Consider the following 21,405-nt stretch of genomic DNA (forward strand, 5'->3'; position numbering starts at 1 on the left):
CCGTGCGGATAATTGTAGATTCACTTGCAGTTGTAAGAAATAATACAGAGAGGTTCTTTGCATGCTTTGCTCAGCTTCCCCCAGTGGTAACATACTGCAAAATTATATTTATAATATTACAACCAGGATATTGACTGTTTATGGGCTGAGTAGTGTCCCTGCAAATTCATATGTTGAAGCCCCAACCCTCCAGTACCTTAATGTAACTGTATTTAGAAGCTAGGGCATTTAGAAAGGTGATTAAGTTAGGATAAGATTGTTGGAGTGGGCCCTAATATAATCCAGTCTGGTGTCCTTATAAGAGGAAATTTGGACAACAAAAAGAGACATTAGGGACATGCACATAGGGGAAAAAACTCTATGAAGGAAACAGCAAGGAGGAGGCCATCTGCAAGCCAGGGAGAGAGGCTTCAAAAGAAACCAAGCCTGCCAACACTTTGATCTTAGAATTCTAGCTTCCAGAATTGTCAGAAAATAAACTTCTGTTGTTTCAGGCACCCAGTCCGTAGTATTTTATTATGGCAGCCCTAGCAAATGAATACACTGACATTGATAAAATCCACCACTCTTATTCAGATTTCCAGTTTCAGTGGTACTCACTTGTGTATGTGCTAGGTTCAATACAGTTGTTTTTTTTAATTCTCCAATTTAAAACTTTTAATTAAAAAATAAATTTTAATGTCGAAAATGCAAACTTGGGGAGGTTCAATACAGTTTTATCACCTTTTTAGGTTTCTGTTTCTACCAGCCTCTCCGCTGCTCCCCCCCACCATTTCTAACCTATTCGTATGATTAGATTTGAGGAGAGTCCAAAACTCAGCATCTGTTGTCTTGCTTGCTTAGGAGTCCTTTATTTATTTTTAAGTAGTTTTTTGTTGTTGTTGTTATGTTAGAAGACTTATTTTCCCTATTGATCAAAGGGGACAAATACCTGATTAGGCAAGAAAGGGTAAGATATGCAATAATCTGATCAGTAATAGCTTTTCTAGTGTATCTGATTTATAGTGATAAGCCAATATATATTTGTTGCAGGGAGTTTAATTCTTCTCTAAGTGACTAAGGTTGTTAACATTTTCATGACAATTCTGGTACAGTTATTGACTTTACCTGACATCTTCTGAAAACAAGGAGTTCTACATTAGTGAATTTACCATATACCTAAAGTTTATCTCCTGGAGAAAACTTAAGATTAAAATCATTTTTACTGAAGATGTTCTTTAAACATAGCTTAAGTAAAGGTGGCGGTTCAGTTGTTTTTAGAAACCTACCAAAGGAATCCTTTTCTAGCATCTGGATGCACCCAAGCAGATATGGAGAAATTTTCAAGATTTTTCTTTTCCCTCCCTGGAAAATTCGCTTAAGTTTTTCAGCTCTGAAGTTTTACAGTAAATTTAGACCAGTTTACTACAGCCAATTCAAGGAAGGATCAATCAACCCGACTTAAAATCCATAAAATTCACGGATTTACCAAAATCTTGTTTAAACAGCCTTTGAAGATTCTTTTAAAGTTTTTTTAAATGTTGATATAACTTCCATAAAATGCATAATCTTATGTGTAGAGTGGAGTGATTTTCCCCTTTTATTTTTAGTTGAGATGGAATGATTCTACATGTTTTTGGGATACAGAGTAATATTTCAATATGTGTATACAACATATAATGATCAAATCAGGGTAATTAGGACACCCATCACCTCAAACATTTTATTATTTCCTTGTGTTGGGAACATTCAAAATCCTCTCTTCTGGCCTATTGAAAATATGCAATAAATAATAGTTAACCGTATTCATCCTACAGTGCTGCAGAACACCAGAGCTCATTCCTATCTAGCTGTAATTTTGTATCTGTTAACTAACCTCTATCCATCCCTCTCCCTTTACTCTTCCCAGCCTCTAACACACACAGTTCTACTCTCTAATTCCATGAGCTCAAAAATTTATCTCCTGCATATGAGTGAGAACGTGTGGCATTTATCTTTCTGTGCCTGACTTATTTTGCTTAACATCATGTCCTCCAGGCTTATCCATGTTGTGGCAAATGGTGGGATTTCTTTCCTTTTTGTGGATGAATAGTATTCCATTGTGTATATACACCACATTTTCTTTATCCATGCATCGGTTGATGGACATTTGGTTTGATTACATGTCTTAGCTATTGTGAAAGTGCTACAATAAACATGGTGGTGCAGATAATCTCTTTGATACACTGATTTCTTTGATACACTGGTTTTCTTTTCTTTGGATAAATACTCAGCAGTGGGATTGCTGGATTAGTATGGTAGTTCTGTTTTTAGTTTTTTGAGAATCTTCTATATGGCTTTCTATAATAAATAGCCTTTGAAGATTTCTGTGAAATTTTAGCTGAAGGTGCTCCCATTCTACCTTCACAGCAGCATTTTAAGGAATGTTCTGCTTTAAAAGTTGTGGGTCATATGATAATGTAGTCTTAGAAATATTTTCCTTTTGAATTTTGTTAATGAATATGAATATATTCATTGAAAAGCATATATTCATAATATTCTGCCTGTGATAATATTTTGCTTATGAGTATATTTGGAATATGAATATCTTCTTGATATATATAGTTTTACATTGTTTTTTTGGCCAACTGGCTGGCTGCTTTCTGGTAGATAAAAGTCTTAACACAAACTATATTTCCTATCTACATTTTTTTTTCTTTTTTTTTTTTTGAGACAGAGTTTCGCTCTGTCACCCAGGCTAGAGTGCAGTGGCGTGATCTCAGCTTACTGTAAGCTCCGCCTCCCAGGTTCATGCCATTCTCCTGCCTCAGCCTCCCAGTAACTGGGACTACAGGCGCCCGCCACCACGCCCGGCTAATTTTTTGTATTTTTAGTAGAGATGGGGTTTCACCATGTTAGCCAGGATGGTCTCTATCTCCTGACCTCGTGATCCACCCACCTCGGCCTCCCAAAATGCTGGGATTACAGGCGTGAGCCACCGTGCCCTGCCTCCTATCTACATTTTTCTAATGATATGTTTATATATTGGGATAAGGTATAAAATCTGCACTTTCCATTAATGAAGTGATTGCCTCAGTTTAGGGGTTTTCCTATTATTATTATTATTATTTTTGAGACAGTGTCTCGCTCTGTCACCCAGCCTGGAGTGCAGTGGTGCGATCTCAGCTCACTGCAACCTCCACCTCCTGGTTCCAGCGATTCTTGTGCCTCAGCCTCCTGAGTAGCTGGGATTACAGGTGTGTGCCACCATGCCCAGCTAATTTTTGAATTTTTAGTAGAGATGGGGTTTTGCCATGTTAGCCAGGCTGGTCTCGAACTCCTGACCTCAAGTGATCTGCCCGCCTTGGCCTCCCAAAGTGCTGGGATTACAGGCAAAACACCACACCTGGCTTTACAAATTAGTTTTGGTGTCAAAATTTATCCTATTGATTAACCTTAATATCATTTAATTTTTTTTTTTTTTTTAAGAGATAAGGTGTCACTATGTTGCCCAGGCTGGTCTCGAACACCTGGGCTTGAGCAGTCCTCCTGCCTTGGCCTCCCAAAGTGCTGGGATTATAGGGATGAGCCACCGTGGTCAGCCTAGTATCATTTTTATTTGATGCTTTCCTGTTAGTCATCAAATAGATATTTTATAGTTACTTTATTTAGTCATCTAAGAACATACTATTGGCCTGAGAAATAAACATGTCCTTGCGCATTACATAATAAACAATATTCTTATTGAATATAAAAGAATGTAGTTCTGTATAATACTTTTGAGAAAAACGGTGCACTGATAAAAAGGTTAGTTGGTTTGGCCATGTGAAAGTTTAAACTTGGTTCGGCTCAGTGGCTCATACCTGTAATCCCAGTATTTTGGAAGGCTGAGGCAGGAGGATTGCTTGATCCCAGGAGTTTCAAGATCAGCCTGGGCCACATAGGGAGACCCCCATCACTACAAAAAAAAAAAAAAAAAAAATTAGCCCAGCATGGTTGCATGCACCTGTGGTCCTCGCTACTTGGGAGGCTGAGGTGGGAGGCTGAAGTGGGAGGATTACTTGAGCCTAGGAGGTTGAGGCTGCAGTGAACTATGATCATGCCACTGTACTCCAGTCTGGGTGACAGTGCCAAACCTTGTTTCCAAAACAAAAAAACTCAAAAAACTTTGTGTTTTCAACAAAATAATGAAATTAAAAAGGAAGGAGCACACTTTGGGAGGCTGAGGTGAGAGGATTGTTTGAGATCAAGAGTTTGAGACCAGCCTGGGCAACAAAGCAAGACCCTTGTCTTTACAAAAAAAAAAAAAAAGAAAAATTAATCAGGCATGATGGCTCATGCCTGTAGTCCCAGCTGTTTGGGAGACTGAAATGGAAGGATCACTTGAGCCCAGGAATTCAAGGCCATGGTGAGCTATAATGGCACTGCTGCATTCTAGACTGGACAACAGAGCGAGATCCTGTCTCTTGAAAAAAACAAAATGAAACCGAGTTGAGAAGTGAGAACGCTGCCAAGAAGGCAGCCAACCAGGGCTGCAATGGAGAATAACAAGGAAGGCCTCTTTCAATCAAGTCTTCAATTGGTCTAAGAAGAAAATCTTCCATTTCAGATTTAAAAAATAAAGAGGAGCCAACACCTTGCAGAGCTGGTAGCCAAGCATTTCAGGCAGAGAAAACTGTGGCATAGAGAGACAGGAAGGGCATGAGGTCACACAGCAGACTGCACAGAAGAGCCAAGATTCGAAACCCTAATGCTAGACCCCAGCTCCCATCTATGACTTCTAATAACTGTTCATTAGTGGGTCCAGCATGGGGGCTCACATGGAGCAGACCCTACTAAAAATCACTCTTTCTTGAAAAAAGAAAAAGAAAATACTTGCAGCAATATGATAGACAAAGAGTTGATGTCTTTGTGACATTGTATCGTTTTGTTTTCACGATTTACAAAAAAATAATAAAACCCTAATAAATAATAGATAAAATGAAGAGCAATTTGTAGAAGAGAAATGTTCAGCCTCCATGATAATCACACACAAAATACTATGGCAATCCAGAAGCTTTTTTAAAACACTATCAAATTAGCAAAAGTATGAAGTGAAATAATACCCGTTTCTGGTTGAGTAGAAAGGAAGAGGGGAGGAAGTTATTCTCATATGTATTGCTGATGGGAATATGACATCTTTGTTTTCTTATAAAACTTTGAAGTATAATATACTTACAAAAGATAAACATATCAATATGTATAGTTGATTAACTGTTACAAATTGAATACATGTGACTGATACTCAGATAATAAACAAGACATTATTTATTCCTTGTGCTTCTCCCAGACAATCCTGTTGAAACAATCCTGTTGAAACAAAATATCCTGACAGATTGCTGAGTCATAGGGTATATATGCTGAGCTTTAATGTGTTCTCCAAAGTAATTGTATCAGTTTATACTTGCACTGGCACCAGCCCTGTGTAAATGTTCCAGTTGCCCTGCTTTCCATGATTATCATTTTGAAAAGCAATGTGTCAATATATTAAGAGCCATAAATATATTTATACCAATTTATCTAGTGATTCTAATTGAAAAGATAGAGATACATGCACAAAAACATTCAATGAAGCAGTCTAAATTTTGTCTGCTGCAACCCCACACCATGTGTTGTCTGTGGCTGCTTTTGTGCTGCATTGGCAGAATTGAGTAGTTATGATAGAGATCCTGCAAAGCAGAAAATATTTACTATCTGACTTACTCCAGAAAAAGTTTGCTGACCCCTGCGTTAGAGCATTATTTAGAATAGTAAAAGATTGGCAGTAACCGATATGTCCATCAGTAGGGGAATTATTGGCTAAATCCTTGATAAAACTGGATCTAGCCATTTACAATGATTATAGAGACCGTTTAACCAACAAATATTTAATGGGCATTCACCATGTGTTAGGTACTTTTCTAGATGCTAGGAAATCAGTAAAAACAAAATACTTGCCCTCATAGAGCTTAAATTTTAGTAGTGGAGATAAAGAAGAAACACAATAGATAAGTAAAATAACATGTAAGGGATAAGTGCTAAGAAGGAAGAAAAAAAGCAGGAAAGGGGGATATGAAATATTTCAGGGTAAGGTCTTGACATTTTAGATTAGGGTTGCCAAGGAATATCTCACAGAGAAAGTGACTTTTGAGTAAGCACTTAAAATAAGTGAGAGGGCTTGACATTCAGGTATCTGGAGGAAGAGCATTTGAGGCAAAGGGAACGGCAAGCACAAAGGGTCAGTTGGAAATGTGCGCTGATATGTTCTAGGAACAAGAATTTCAAGAGCTGGCTGGTCACGGTGGCTCACTCCTTTAATCCCAGCACTTCGGCAGGCCGGGGTGGGAGGATCGCTTAAGCCCAGAAGTTTGAGACCAGCTGGGAAACAAGACTCCTTCTCTACAAAAAATAAAAAAAAATTAGCCAAGTGTGGTCGTGCATACCTGTAGTCCCAGCTACCAGGGAGGCTGAGGCTGCAATGAGCTGTGTTCATACCACTGTACTCCAGCCTGGGCAACAGAGCGAGACCCTGTCTCAAAAAAAAAAAAAAAAAAAGAAGTCAAGGGCTGCACTAGAGTGAAGGAAGGGAGAGCTGCAAGGGAAGAGAGTTGCAAGAGTTTGGACAGATAATTGCTGGTGGTAGTGGGTAGGGCAGATCATGTAGAACCTTCTGGCAAAATGAAAAATCCGTATTAAAAATTATTCAAGTAGGAAATAGAATGATTTTTCTCCCTTCCATTTTCCCTCCTTCCCTGATCTTGACTATCATGCAAAGCTATGCATAAGGAAAAGATTGGAAGAAAATACCCTAAAATGCTAACAGTGTTAATGTGCTGAGGTTATAGATTATATATATATATTTGCCATGCTTTCTATAATTTGGCTATATTTTATAATAAAAAGCATAATTAAAAACGAAGTATTTTGCATATTTCTGTCTTTTAATACCTTAGAAATCAAGTACTTTAGATCTTTCTCAAGTTGATTGTAACCTGGCTTTGTTGATGGTGGGAAACAGTGTCTTAAATCATCTAAGGAGTTGTTGGTTTTTTAATTATGTATTAATCTTTCAGGGTTTGAACCAGAAGGAACTGTAGAGATTATCTTTTTTTTTTTTGAGATAGAGTCTCACTCCGTCACCCAGGCTGGAGTGCAGTGGTATGATCTCGGCTCACTGCAACCTCCACCTCCTGGGCTCAAGCAATTCTCATGCCTCAGCCTCCCGAGTAGCTGGAATTACAGGTGCGTGCCACACTACCCCCAGCTAATTTTTGTATTTTGAGTAGAGACGGGATTTCGCCATGTTGGCCAGGCGGGTCTCAAATTCCTGACCTCAGGTGATCCGCCGACCTCGGCCTCCCAAAGTGCTCGAATTACAGGCGTGAGCCACCATGCCCTGCCAAGATTAACTATTTTTAATCCCCTTATTTTACATATGGGGAAATGATCTGGAGAAGTGAAGGAACTCTGGCTTCTAGTTCCTTTTCATTGTCTGTTTCATCCCCATTTAATCTGAGGTTATCCAGCACTGGAGTGATTTTTGTGATTCATAATTTACCTAATCTTATCTTTATGATAAGATTATGACAAGAAAATCTTTGAAAATGATGAAATCTGAGTCTGTTTTATCCAAATCTTCTCAGTGCCAAAACCAGTATAGCAAATATGATGCCAATAATGAAATTTTTTTTAATATGTGTATGTGTGTATATATGTATATATGTGTAGATGTATATACATTTTTTATTTATACAAATTTATGGGGTACATGTAAAATTTTGTTACATGTGTATAATGCGTAGTGATCAAGTCAGGGTATTTAGCATGTCTGTTGCTGGAGTACAATACATTTTTGTTGAAGATAGTCACCCTACTCTGCCATCTAACGTTGAATTTATTCCTTCTATCTTATTCTATGTGTACCCTTTAAATAGGTTATCTTCATCCTCCCCTTGGTCCCCTCACTCAACTTTCCCAGTCTCTGTTATCTGTCTTTCCATTCTCCACCTCCATGTGGTCAAGTTTTTTAGCTTCCATGTATAAGAATATGTGATACTTGTTTTTTTGTGCCTGGCTTTATTTCACTTAAGATAATGACTTCCAGTTTCATCCATGTTGCTGAAAATGACCTGATTTTATTCTTCCAATAATGAGTTCTTTAGGCTAGCACCCTGGTTAAGACCAGACTTTGGACTCAGACTGCCTGGTTTTGAATCCTGTTTCTGGCCCTTAGTTTCCGCGTTTATAAAATGAGTATAATACTAAGTATATAGCCCATGGGGTTGTCGTGAGGATTAGGTAAATTCATGTGGGTAGAGTGCCAGGCACATAGGTTATATTATTACTGAGGCTTAAATATCTAGAAGAGAGTATATTTGAACACTAGATAGCAAAGAAAATGGAGCTTAACAAATCCTTGAATTGTATGGTGTGAAGTCTATATGTCTCTATTTTGACTTTGCAGGCAATGTAGTAATTTATTAAGAACGTTTTAAAACTAATAATTTTAATTAGCATAGTGGTTTCAAATTCTATGTTGTAGCACTTCACAGACGGTTATCAAATTTTGTTGAAAAGGATGTTTACTTTGATTTCATTCAGAGAAATACTGTGATTTAGGTAAATGGCCTGAGTGGTTAGGTGATGAAAGGTGGGACAGGATGTGTGATGAAAGACAAAGCACGGGGTCCAGGCAGCTGTAGGAAAGATTGCTTGTTTACTGGAGCAGGCAAGAACTTTGTGAGTATATAGGTCAGGGCAATAAAAAGTTCGATTTAAGCTGACAAACAGCAGTGAAGGGGGATCAAACAGAGAACAATGAGTATGTACCCCTTTCCTTTGAAATGTGTCACCAAATTCTAGCGTTTGAGTGTCCCTTAGTATCAAAGAGACAGAAGACCGCTGAACTCATATAATGTATATGATTAAGAATGAACAAATTGTGTTTCTATAAAGTAGTTTTTGAACTATAGGGTAAAGCTTTTGGTAAAATCTGAAATATGGAGAAAAATGAAATTTATAGAGTACTGTGGCAATTTGTAAAAACAAATGTTAGAGGCCAGGCGCGGTGGCTCACGCCTGTAATCCCAGCACTTTGGGAGGCCAAAGCAGGTGGATCACAAGGTCAGGAGATCCGAGACTATCCTGGCTAATACGGTGAAACCCCGTCTCTACTAAAAATACAAAAAATTAGCCAGGCGTGTTGGTGGGCACCTGTAGTCCCAGCTTCTCGGGAGGCTGAGGCAGGAGAATGGCGTGAACCTGGGAGGCGGAGCTTGCAGTGAGCTGAGATCACGCCACTACACTCCAGCCTGGGTGACAGAGCGAGACTCCATCTCAAAACAAAACAGAAAAAACAAATGTTAGAATGTATTTTCTTCGTGGTAATTAAGGATAATTTTATGTGTAGTGTGTCCTGATGTGTTACGTGTTTATACATGTTTGTGACTACTTGGGTACTTGGGGGTTGCACAAGGGGGTTGCACAAGGTTCCGCTACTTTTTTTACTGGGAAAAATATGGACTCTTTTTGCAGTGCTGATATTATTTTCTTTAGTATTAAAATTTCAGAAGTTTTTGCTTGCTCAAGCTACTGCTTTTTTTTTTTTTGTAAACACAGCTGGATAAATGCAGATAGAGTCTGCAGTGTTTCTGCCACACTAGCTTTATTAGAAAGTTTTTGCCTTTTTTTGCCAGATCATGGGTTGTGATTTAGGGTTTCTGTGGGCACATAAATTCTGAATAGAACCTGAGATTGTGCTTAACTAGAAGTGTGGTAGTTTTGGTAGTGAGTTCATAACAGGACCCAGGTACTTACATACTCAGTGGTCATTGCTGTTGTAGCAGTTGTGGTATTTAATTGAACTTGAAGGTCACTTGGAATATTTCTAGGCCATTACGTTAGACCTCTGAGAAAAATTTTTTAAGTGCAATTCAATATTTATGATTTAGTTAATAGTTAAGCTAAGGACTTTTAGAAGTATTTGTGGGTAGAGGGAAGGAGGCCATACATTTACAGAGACCCTGAAAGAGCATGAAATTGTGACACTGAATTTGCCTTTCTTTCCCAACTATCTGCTCATGCGCTAGGCTCTGGTCGAGGGGGTGGCATATGACTCTCAAATGGCCACTGTATCCTTTGCTAGTCACTCTTTTCAGGGCTTAGATTGATATATCATATGCATATAAGAATGTTTAGAAAAGATGTGTGGAATTGACTTGAGTATTTTAGGTTTTGTTTTTTGTTCTTGTTTTTGTTTTTTTTCTTTTTAAGAGACAAGTTTTCAGTCTCATCCAGGGTGGAGTGCAGTGGTGTGATCACTGCTCAATGTAACCTCGAACTTTTGGGCTCAAGTTATTCTTTTGCCTTAGTCTCCTGAGTAGCTACCATTATAGGCATGTGCCACTATGTCTGGTTAATTTTTTATTTTTTTATAGAGATAGGGACTCACAATGTTGCCCAGGCTGGTTTTGAATTCCTGGCCTCAAGTGATCCTCCTGACTTGGACTCCCAAAGTGCTGGGATTACAGGCCCTGAGCCACTGTGCCTGGCCAGTTTGATTCTTTTGAATGGGAATTTTTGTTTTGTGTGATAGCAATCAAACATCTATACCTATAAGATCAAAGTATAACCCTAAAATGCTGTATCTGTTCGTTCGTTTTCTTTTTCTTTCTTTCTTTCTCTTTCTTTCTTTCTTTCTTTCTTTTCTCCTTCTTTCCTTCCTTCCTTTCTTTCTTTCTTTCTTTCCTTCCTTCCTTCTTTTCTTTCTTTCTTTTGAGAGATGAGGTTTCACTATATTTCCTAGACTGGTCTTGACTTCCTGGGCTCAAGCAGTCCTCCTGCCTCAGCCTCCCGAAGTGCTGAGATTATAAGTGAGATTCTATCTTTTAGCCTTACATAGTAATTCTAAATATTTTTGTGGGTTTTCGACCCCTTTGAGAATTGGATAAAATCTTTGGACTCCTTTCTTATTAAATACATATCTATATATACAACCTATAATTTTGTATACATTTTAGGAAATACGTGGACTCTTGATGCACTATGCAAACAATCTCTGTTTTGTGTATTTACATTTTAGCATATGACTTTCTTTTAAGAATAGAAACCTTAAAGGCTTAAAAAGGATTAGGAGACTGAGCTTCTGAGCTTCCAGGGAAAATTTCCTTTTTTGAGAGAGGAGAGATTAACATGCTATTTTTCCATCAGAAATCCATTTAACTTGCTTTTTCAGATAAATACACTACTAGTATGCATCTAGTTAAATCATTCTTCTGCACTGTAGGTTATGAAAAAATAGTGTCTTACTACTGGTGTATTCACAAAGGCAGTCTAGCAAGGAAAAATTAAAAAGCTTAAATTCTCATTCTCATTTCTAAGGGAATAGAGAGGGAGAATTCATTATGTCAAGCATTACAAATATGCATGTATTAAAGCAGCTACATATGATGATGGCACATTGTTGGAACACCCTAAGAAAGATAATTTGCATGGAAGATGATTATTCAATAAGGCTTTAATTTGCAAGAAACATTCCACCATTTAATTGAGCCCTTTTACACACACCGCTTCGCTTCAATAGATTGCATTTGCTCCCTGCATATGTACAATGCCAGAAGGATGGTTAAAATCAGATTCAGCCTAGCTAGAAGGTGAAACAACAGCTGAAAGTCATGTTGTAAAAATATACATTATTAAACATCTGAGGATTATTTTTGAAATCGGTTTTCTGTTGCCTGGTTTGTACCATAAAGCTGATTGTCTAATTTTTTTTCTAATAAGATTTTTAAAAGATTATTTGGCCCTGCTGGCCACTAGCTAAACTATGTGGTTCAATTTAAAATTTTTTCACTTTTATAGGCCATTTACTAATCTAGTACTTTTGCAAAATGAGCAAACATAGCCTGCATTTATAGTCATTTCAGAAAGAAAATTATTTGATAAAGAAGATACTAAAACATTTCAACAAATAGCTGACTTGTGATTAAAATGCCTCGAAAGATAACATATGGTAAAAAATTTTAAAAAGAGCAATGTAGATACATTGAATTTTTTTTTTTTTTGTCAGTGTTAGCAGAATAGTGTATGGAGAAAGCTTATCACAGAGAAGTTCTATCCTTGAGACATTTAAAATAAGCATCGTTGTAAGAAGCCAAGCCAGGCCCATTCTTTTTTTTTTTTTTTTGAGACGGAGTCTTGCTGTGTCACCTAGGCTGTAGTGTGTGCAATGAGATGATCTTGGCTCACTGCAACCTCCCCCAGGTTCAAGCGATTCTCCTGCCTCAGCCTCCCGAGTAGCTGGGATTACAGGTGCGTGCCACCATGCCCGGCTAATTTTTGTATTTTTAATAGAGGTGGGGTTTCACCGTGTTGGCCAGGCTCATCTCGAACTCTTGACCTCAGGTGATCCACCCTCCTCGGCCTCCCACCAGGCCCATTCTTAATGGAGAAACACTGAGGGTGTCCAAATGAGGAAACACTGAAGCCCTGCAGGTTAAGTCAGGAGCAAGATGAGGACATTCATTATCACCATTGTTTGGGAGGTGTAAGTCAGTGTAGTAAGGTAAGGCAAAAAGGATTATGGATGTTGAAAAGGAAGCCATACATTTATCACCATTTCCAGTAATAGTGATACAATAGAGGAAAAGAACATTCCTGAGAATAAGATGAAAGTTTGAAGTGGAAGAAAGAGAGGTTGAAACATTTTCTGTTTGGTGCCCTCTGTGTTTTTGGTGAATGAAGGCTTTTTGCTGAAAGTGGAGGGAATGAGGGTGAAATTGGGCAACTAAGAAGAATAGGAAGAAAAGATATGGAGAAGCCACTGTGATGAAAAATTATGTGGAATAGCTCCAGGAGCTCAACAGAGGGTGAATTAACATGAAGACATTGGGGAGTCAGTCAACAGAGGTGGTTTGTGTGTGTCAGGGTGGCATCTGGATTCTCTGAGCATAAGCAGTTCATTACCTGTGTGGGCAGCTTAATAACCATCTGAGTGCTAAAGGAAGTGGTTCAGCCCTTTCCACACAAATCTGCTCCTAAGATCTTTGCACAAGATCCTGGAGTTGGAGACCTTGTAAGATCAGTTATAAGTAAGGTAAGGGAGAAAGGAAGGGTGAAACTGTTTGGGAGGAGAAGCTGGTGTGATATTTTTATAGTGAGCAGATCTGTCAGTGGGATGTCTCTGTGTGCAAAAAGGCCTGGATGGTAATTCCTACTTCCTAGGGTTATTGTGAAGATTAAGTGAATCAAATGTCACAGTGAGCATGAACTGCTTCCCCACAGCACCCTGCATATCGTCAACTCTCAGTAGATGCCTGCTTGAAAAGCGAAAGCAAAAATCTCTGCGAGCCCAATTCTTCCAGATATTTAAGCAGTCTTGATTCCCACACATCCTCTCAATCTTTAGCATGTTTAAAATTTCTCTTTACACTGATCCTGGCACCTGTGCTTTCAGATCTGCCTTTGCATCTTAAGAAATCTCTGCTTGAGCCTGCCACTCCTTGTGCATGTTTCCCTCTTTTCTTTCACGGGTTTCTCAGATAAATGGGTTACATATACTGTCTCTTCTGTTATCATTAAATCGCTTTAATTCCAAAGAATTCTGCTGCTTATACCTCTCTTCTACTCAAATTCTCCATGTAGCTAAACATAGATAATGGACACATAAACAACAAAATATACTGTCAGGTGATAATAAATGCCATGGAGAAAAGCAGTTTGATGTAGGGGGCATAGGGAGTGCCAGGCATGTGTAGGGGAGGTTTGCTAATTTTTGTACAGTAGTCTCAGAGAGCTTTTCTAATAAGGAGACACTTATGCAGATCTAAAGGTTGTGAAGAAGCAAATTGTGTAACTATCTGGGGAGAAGAGCATTCCAGGCAGCCAGTGTAAAATCCCTGAGGTGGGGACAATGTTGGTGCATTGCAAAAAAGCAAGAAAGATTTTTACAGATAGAACAGAGTGATCAAGCAGGGGATGGTGTGTCAAGAGAGGTAGGCAGGTAGAGGTAGACGTGGCATTGAGAGCATGTGGAAATTATCTGCTGCTTGCTTCTGTTTCCTCAGCAAGAGGGAGGATGGGGCAAGAGGAATTGGAGATTTGAAGAGATGTTCAATTGGGAAAGTGGGAGAGTAAATATGGATTTGAGCAAAGTGTGATCCTTGGACCAGCAGCACCAATATCATCTGAGAATGTGTTAGAAATGCACATTCTTGGGATCCATCCCAGACAGACATACTGAATCAGAAACTCTGGGGGTGAGGGTGGACAGTCTGTATTTTAACAAGCTATTCTGACGTACAGAAAAGTTTGAGAGTCACTGGATTAGGGAGGTGAGTATAATGCACTAAGGATCCATTCGAGCTTAGTGGTCTTAAATTTGTTGTGAAAGCAGTCAGTAGATTGTGTTGAAGCAGAAAAGGGTTGAGAGAAGTGAATGTGTACAGAGAATTATTTTAAATGATATACCATAAAATCTAAGCTACATAAAGAAGTGAGGACAGGGCATCAAAATTTGTGGGATATAGCTAAAGTAGTACTTTGGGGAAAACTATATAGCAAATAAACTCAATGACCTCAGGTTTTACCTTATGAAATTAGAATACTAAACAAACAGCAAATGACACCAAAGAAAGTAGAAGAAATATCAGAGCATAAATCAGTGAAATAGAATAGAAAATAAATAAAACCAAAAGCTGGTTCTTTGAGAAGCTTAATTTAAAAAATTTTAAAAATACAAATATCTAGCCAGACTGATCGAAAATTAGGAGGAGATATACAGATTACCAATATTAGGACTGAGAGAGGTAATATCAATGTGAATTCTACAGATACTAAAAGGATAACAGACTTATGGTCAACCTTATGCAGGTAAATTTGACAGCTTATATAAAATGGATAAATTCAGTGAACAGCACAAACCACCTAATCTCACTCAAGAAGAAATAGAAACCTGAGTAGTCCTGTATCTGTTATAGAAATTGAATTTGTAGTTGAAAACCTTCCCACAAAGGAAACTGCAGACACAGATGGCTTTGCTATGGAATTCTACCAGACTTTTAGGGAAGAGATAGTATTAATTATATTCTAACTCTTCTAGAAAATTAAAGAGGAGAGAATACTTCCCTTCTGATTCTATAGTATAGACATCATAACCAGGCAAGCATATTACAAGTAAAAGTATAGACCAATATTTCTCATAAACATGGCTCTAAAAATACCTGACAAAATTTTAGCAAATGATCCAGCAATTCCTAAGAAGAAAAACACATCATAACCAAGTAGGTTTATGGAATGCAAGCTTAACATTCAAAACTCAGGAAAGCAGTTTATTATATTAACAGGCTAAAAAAGAAAACCATATGATCATTTGATTGCTGTAGATGAAGAAAAATAATTTGAAAAAATCAAGCATTTATTCCTGATTAAAAAAAAAAAACTCTTAGCAAACTGTGGAATAAAAGAGATCTTTTCAACCTGATAAAGGCATGTGTGAAAAACCTACAGCTAACTTCATGTTTAATAATTTAAGACTGAATGCTTTTCCCTAAGATCAAGAACATTCAGCTTTGTGCTGGAGTTTCTAGACAGTGAAATAAAGGAAGATAAAATAATTCAGACTGAGGGAAAAAAATTCAGGCTAGAAAGGAAGAAGTACAACTGTCTGTATCCACTGACAAAATGATCGTCTATGTAGCAAATCTTGTGGAATCTACAGAAGAAATACTAGAAATTCTAGAACTAATTAATCAATTTGGGAAGGTTGCAGGATGAAGTTCAATTCATAGAAGTTAATTGTTCTAGCACTTTGAGAGGCCAAGGCAGGAGGATCACTTGGGCCTAGGAGTTGGAGACAAGCCTAGGGCAACACAGTGAGACCTCATCTCTTAAAAAAAAAAAGAGTCAGTTGTATTTCTATATATTAGCAACAAGCAATTGAACATTGACATTTAAAAATACCATTTGTAATAGCATCAAAAACATTAACTATTTAGAGATAAAGCTAATAAAATACATGTAAGATCTATGCACTAAAAACTGTAAAACATTGCTGATATAAATTTAAAAGACTTAAATAAGTCAAGAGATACACTGTTTTTATGGTTCAGAAGATGCAATATTGTTAAGATTTATAGTTTTCCTCAACTTGATCTGTAGTTTCATTGCAATCTCAGTTAATATTTCAGCAAAGTTTTTAGTAGAAATTGACAAACTGATTATAAAGCTCTTACAGAAATGCTAAGGACTTAGAGCAAAACACATTTAAAAGAGAATAAAGTTTTAGGACTTACATTTCCTGGCTTCATGACTTATTATAAAGTCACAGTAATCAAGACAGTGTGCTACTGGTGTAAGAATTGTTGTTAAAGAAAAAACCTTAGACAAATTAAATTTAACAGAATTTAATTGATTAAAGAATGATTTACGAATTGGGCAGTACCTCTGAACCAGAACAGTTTCACAGAGGCTCCAGTGCAGCCATGTGGTGGAAGATTTATGGACAGAAAAAGGAGAATGATGTACAGAAAACAGAAGTGTGAGGTATGGAAACAGTTGATTGGTTACAGCTCCGTGTTTGCCTTATTTGAAAACAATTTGAAAAGTTGGTTGCCTTTGATTGGCTGAAACTCAGTGATTGGTATAAGAGTGTGTTACAGTCTGTTTACACATCGAGTTAGGTTACAGTTCTCTATGTAGGAAGAAACCTTTAGACTGAACTTCAGATGTGGAAGGAGGCAGCTTTAGGCTAAACTTAACAGAATAAATAAATCAGTAGAACATCACAGAGAGTCCAGAAATAGACTCACAGATGTATGTGGCCAGTTGGTATTTGACAAAGGTGACAAGGTATTCAGTGGAAAAAGAATAATCTTTTCAACAAATGGTGCTTGAAGAATTGTATATCTATATGCAAAAAGTGAACTTCATTTTATTTTTGAAAAATTTTTTTCCAGTAAACCTTTTGCACTTCTAAAAAGTGAACTTCAATCTATATCATGTACCATACATAAAAGTTAAAATGGATCATAGGATTAATATAAAACCTAATATTGTAAAATTTCTAAAATAAAACGTTGGAGAAAATCTTTGTGACCTTGGATTATGCAATGATTTCTTAGAGATGACACCAGCAAAATTTCATAACAGTAAAATTTGATCATTTGGACTTCAGAAAATTTAAGAATTTCTGCTCTTCGGAAGACACTATTAAGAGAATAAAAATACAAACCATCGGGAGAAAATATTTTGCAAATTATACAACAAAAGATTTGTATCTAGACTTTACCCAGAACTGTTAAAACTCTGTACTAAAAAAACAAGGAACCGAGATAAAAAAGATGGGCAAAAGATTTGAACAGACCCAAGAAGATATACAGATGACAAGTAAGCACATGATAAGATGTTCGATGTCATTGAAATGCAAATCAAACCAGAGTGAATTACATCTCTATTAGAATGGCTAGAATTAAAAAGTCTGACCAGGTGTTGGCTACGATATTAACTAACTACAATTCTTATACACTGCTGGTGGAAATGTAAAATGGTACTTTGGCAAACAGTTTTCACCTTTTCAGAAAGTTAAAAACATACACTTCCCACCTGACTGTAAGTGTTTGCCCAATAGAAAGGAAAGCAGCTGGGAGCGGTGCCACATGCAGGCTGTCCCAGCTACTTGGGAGGCTGAGCCAGGAGGATCACTTGAGCCCAGGAATATAAGGCTGCAGTGAGAGACCTTGACTCTTAAAAAAATGAAAAGGTTTGAAGGACTAAGTTGAAGGCTAATTAAAAAAAGAAAAAGGAAAGCATGTATATGTGTGAAGACTTATATGTACATGAATGTTCATAGCAGCCTTATTTGTAAAGCTGGAAACAATCCAAATATCTATCAGCAAGTGAATGGATATTAGCAAGTGAATGGATAAAATAATTGTGGCATATACATACAAGGGCGTATCTCTCAACAATAAAAAGAATGAACTATTGATACACCCAACAATATAGATTAATCTCAAAATACTTACGTTGGGTGAAAGAAGCCAGGTCAAAAAACAGATACCATATGATTCTATTTATTTGAAATTCTAGAAAATGCAAACTAATTTGTAGAGATGGAAAACAGATGAGTGTTTGCCTTGAGAGTGGATGTGAGATGGGGAGGGTGGAAGGGAGGAATTAGAGGCTCTAAAGGAAACATTTTGGAGTGATGTGTATGTTCGTTTTTTCTAATCATGGTAATGGTTTCATGGCTATTTATTACATGTCAAAACTTATCAAATTGTACATTTAAAATATGTGCAATTCATTGTATTTCAATTATATTCCAATAAAGGCATTTTTTAAAAAAGTAAAATAGGAAAGAACAGTATGACAAAAGTTAGCCAAGTTTGGACGTATAACAGTTCACTAAGCAGATGCTGGTAGAAACCAAATAAACATTTGGGGAGCTAAAAAAAGAAAAAAAAAGCTAACATTATTGACTGGTTTTTGGAACCAAATTCATTCTTTGCTATTTTTAGTTCATGTTTTTTTAGAGACAGGGTCTCAACTCTGTTGCTCAGGCTGGAGTGCAGTGGCACAATCCTAGCTCAGTGCGTCCTTGAACTCCTGGGCTCAAGCAATTTTCCTGTTTCAGCCTCCCAAGTAGCTGGTACTATAGGCATGCACCACCATGCCTGGCTAATTTTTTAATTTATTATTATTATTTTTTTAAGAGACAAGGTCTCACTATGTTACCCAGGTTGGTCTTGAACTCCTGAGCTCAAGCAGTACTCCCACCCTTGGCCTTCCAAAGTGTTAGGATTACAGACATGAGCCATCATGCCCAGACTAGCTCATGATTTCTCTGTGGATTGCTCTATGAAACATGTGTTTTTACTAATATATGCTATTATCATACTTATATGAGGTTGAAGACAAATTGGATGTTTCTTTATGATGCCTGAACTTACGCTCATAGCTTCTCAAACTGTTTTCAGGGTCCGATTGGAAGTTTTATGATGTAATTTTTACATGATGGTTATCACCAGGACATCACAGGCACCAAGTATTTAAATATAATTTTACAGTAACAATAGCTTTATCAAAGACATAGGTGACTTTTAGGCTTTTAGGAATTCGTTGTTTTGAATTATCCTTGTGTCTCTTCTGAACATTAATTTACCTAGGTTTGCCTTCCTTAGTGCTTGGTACATAGGTGCTCAGTGATTACAGAACTAATAATTATAGTGTAAGAGAGGCAAAATAGGCACGCTGATTAGGAAAACAAATCCCAAATCCTTCAGTTCTTTGAGGCTTTTCCAGCAGATACATATGATTGCTGCAGATCATAACAGTGAGAAATGCTGATGTACCTTTTGGAGCTCAAAGACATTTTTGTACCAACTTGTTTCTGATAAACAATCAGTAACTATATGGTATTAATTGGACCCCAGTAGATTATGTTCATGTAATTGTTGTATTATTATAGCATTTAGTTAGTATTTCAGTAAGTGCTGATATAAATACATCAGCTTGTCTCTTGTTCCTAATTATACAATATTGCAGGAAGTGGACTAGTATAATAGAAAAGAGGGGCTTCAGTCCCCTTGGTGATATGTCATCTTAATTAAGATCAAGGAGTTCTTAAGTTTTGTGTGTCTGGGAAAATGACAAAGTGAAAGCAGTTCTTTGTCATTTTACACTGGGCTTGATGGATTAAATTGGTTAGTAGTAGGGAGATGGCAAATTAATTTGCTTTTGCATTTCCAAGACACTTAAGATGGAAAATAGAAAAGATAGAGGTAGATGAACATGCTATGTGCATATTACTGCTAACGAAATCTAATTCAGTCTTTAGCACTGGCTTTGAGTAGAAGTACTACCTTCAGTTGTAGATAAGATAATGAATGTGGTATAGTCTCAAATAACTAAAGGCCAAATGAAACTGATATATTGTATTAGTTCTGCATTATTTATCATGTCTGATAAAGCAACAGCATATGCTTGATGCTTTTACCATCATCTACATGATACTCTATATTACTCCAGTGAGTGACTATATTGGTCCTAGGTTAACTTTCACAGTAAGAGCTGTGGTATTCTGTATAAATTAATATCCCCAAACTTAAACTATAGATAGGAGAGTGGCAGAAGAAGCAGAAGCACTGATTGAAAAGAAAATGAAGAAACAGAGAAATGAACAGGGTGTTAAAACTGAGAAATCAGTGAATTTTTCACAGTAATTATACACTGTAAGTGATTCTAAAAGAGGGAATCCAGACCATCAAGAAAATGCTGAATACAAATAAATGTTAATTTTTAGTTCCCAATAAGAACAAAGTCAAAATATAAAAAATAAAAATGGAAGCTAGAAATACTGATGTCCTGAGTTTTCCTTCTAGGAATCCTTTTTGGACCATCTGTGGTTTGAATCAAGACAGCATATGTTGGTCCTTTTCAACATATGAAGCATATCCCTAGCACCTGGCATGCAGAACTTGGAAGTTAGGAGGTGCTAAATAAATGATTTCTTTAAATCTTTTTTTTCTTCATGATGTAATGTGTGCCATCTCCTTCTTTGTTTTGTTTTCTATTTCTTTAATTTCTCCTTTACCTTATAAGCCTTTTCTTCTTGTTTCTTTTATCATGTTTTAAACTTGTTGGGTTTAATATTTAAACAATATTTTTCAATTAAAAAATTTTCTGATAAAGGCATGTAAGACAATCCGTCTTCCTGGGTTCTTTGCTTTGCCTGTTTTCCTTAGGTTTTAATGTGTCAGTTTCTTGTATTTCTAAATAGCCTATACTGTTGTTGTTGTTGTTGTTGTTGTTTAAAGAGATAGGTCTTGCTCTGTTGCCCAGGCTGGGGTGCAGTGGTGCAATCATAGCTCACTGTAACTGCAAACTCTTTGGGCTTAAGTGATCCTCCCACTTCAGCCTCTTAAGGAGTAGCTGGGACCACAAGTGTGTGCCACCATGCCCGGCTGCTTTTTTGAATTTTTTGTGGAGACAGGGTCTCACTGTGTTGCCCAGGTTGGTCTCAAACTCCTGAATTCAAGTGACCCTCCCACGTTGGCCTCCCAAAGAGCTAGAATTACAGGCGTGAGCTACCATGCCAGGCCCTCTAAATAGTCTATATTATTTAGAATAATATTTTTAAAAGATTTTCTTTTAGATTATCATGTTAATTTTTAGTTTTTTTGCATTTCAGTCATAAATATGGCCTATATGATGTTTGCATTTTGGAATTTTGAGATTTTCTTTGTGGCATATTGCATGATAACTTTTGAGAAATGTTCTGCAGGCACTGGAAAAGAATATATATTCTGTATTTGAAAAAATATATACTCAGGTTTAATTGTTATTCTGGTTTTTATATCTGTCTTGAATTTTTCTTCTAATTTCGTTTTTTAAAAAAATCAATAGGGTACATTCTCTGTTATCCCCATTGTT

General features: G+C 37.0%; 1 protein-coding gene across 4 annotated transcripts in view; it reads left to right on the plus strand.

Moving 5' to 3' along the window:
* KIAA1958 (KIAA1958 ortholog) overlaps positions 1–21,405 on the plus strand; it is a 175,480-nt gene that overhangs the window by 10,110 nt on the left and 143,965 nt on the right. The window lies entirely within an intron of this gene.

The sequence above is a fragment of the Pongo pygmaeus genome, chromosome 13 (genome assembly GCF_028885625.2).
Source record: "Pongo pygmaeus isolate AG05252 chromosome 13, NHGRI_mPonPyg2-v2.0_pri, whole genome shotgun sequence".
NCBI classification, from domain to species: domain Eukaryota; kingdom Metazoa; phylum Chordata; class Mammalia; order Primates; family Hominidae; genus Pongo; species Pongo pygmaeus.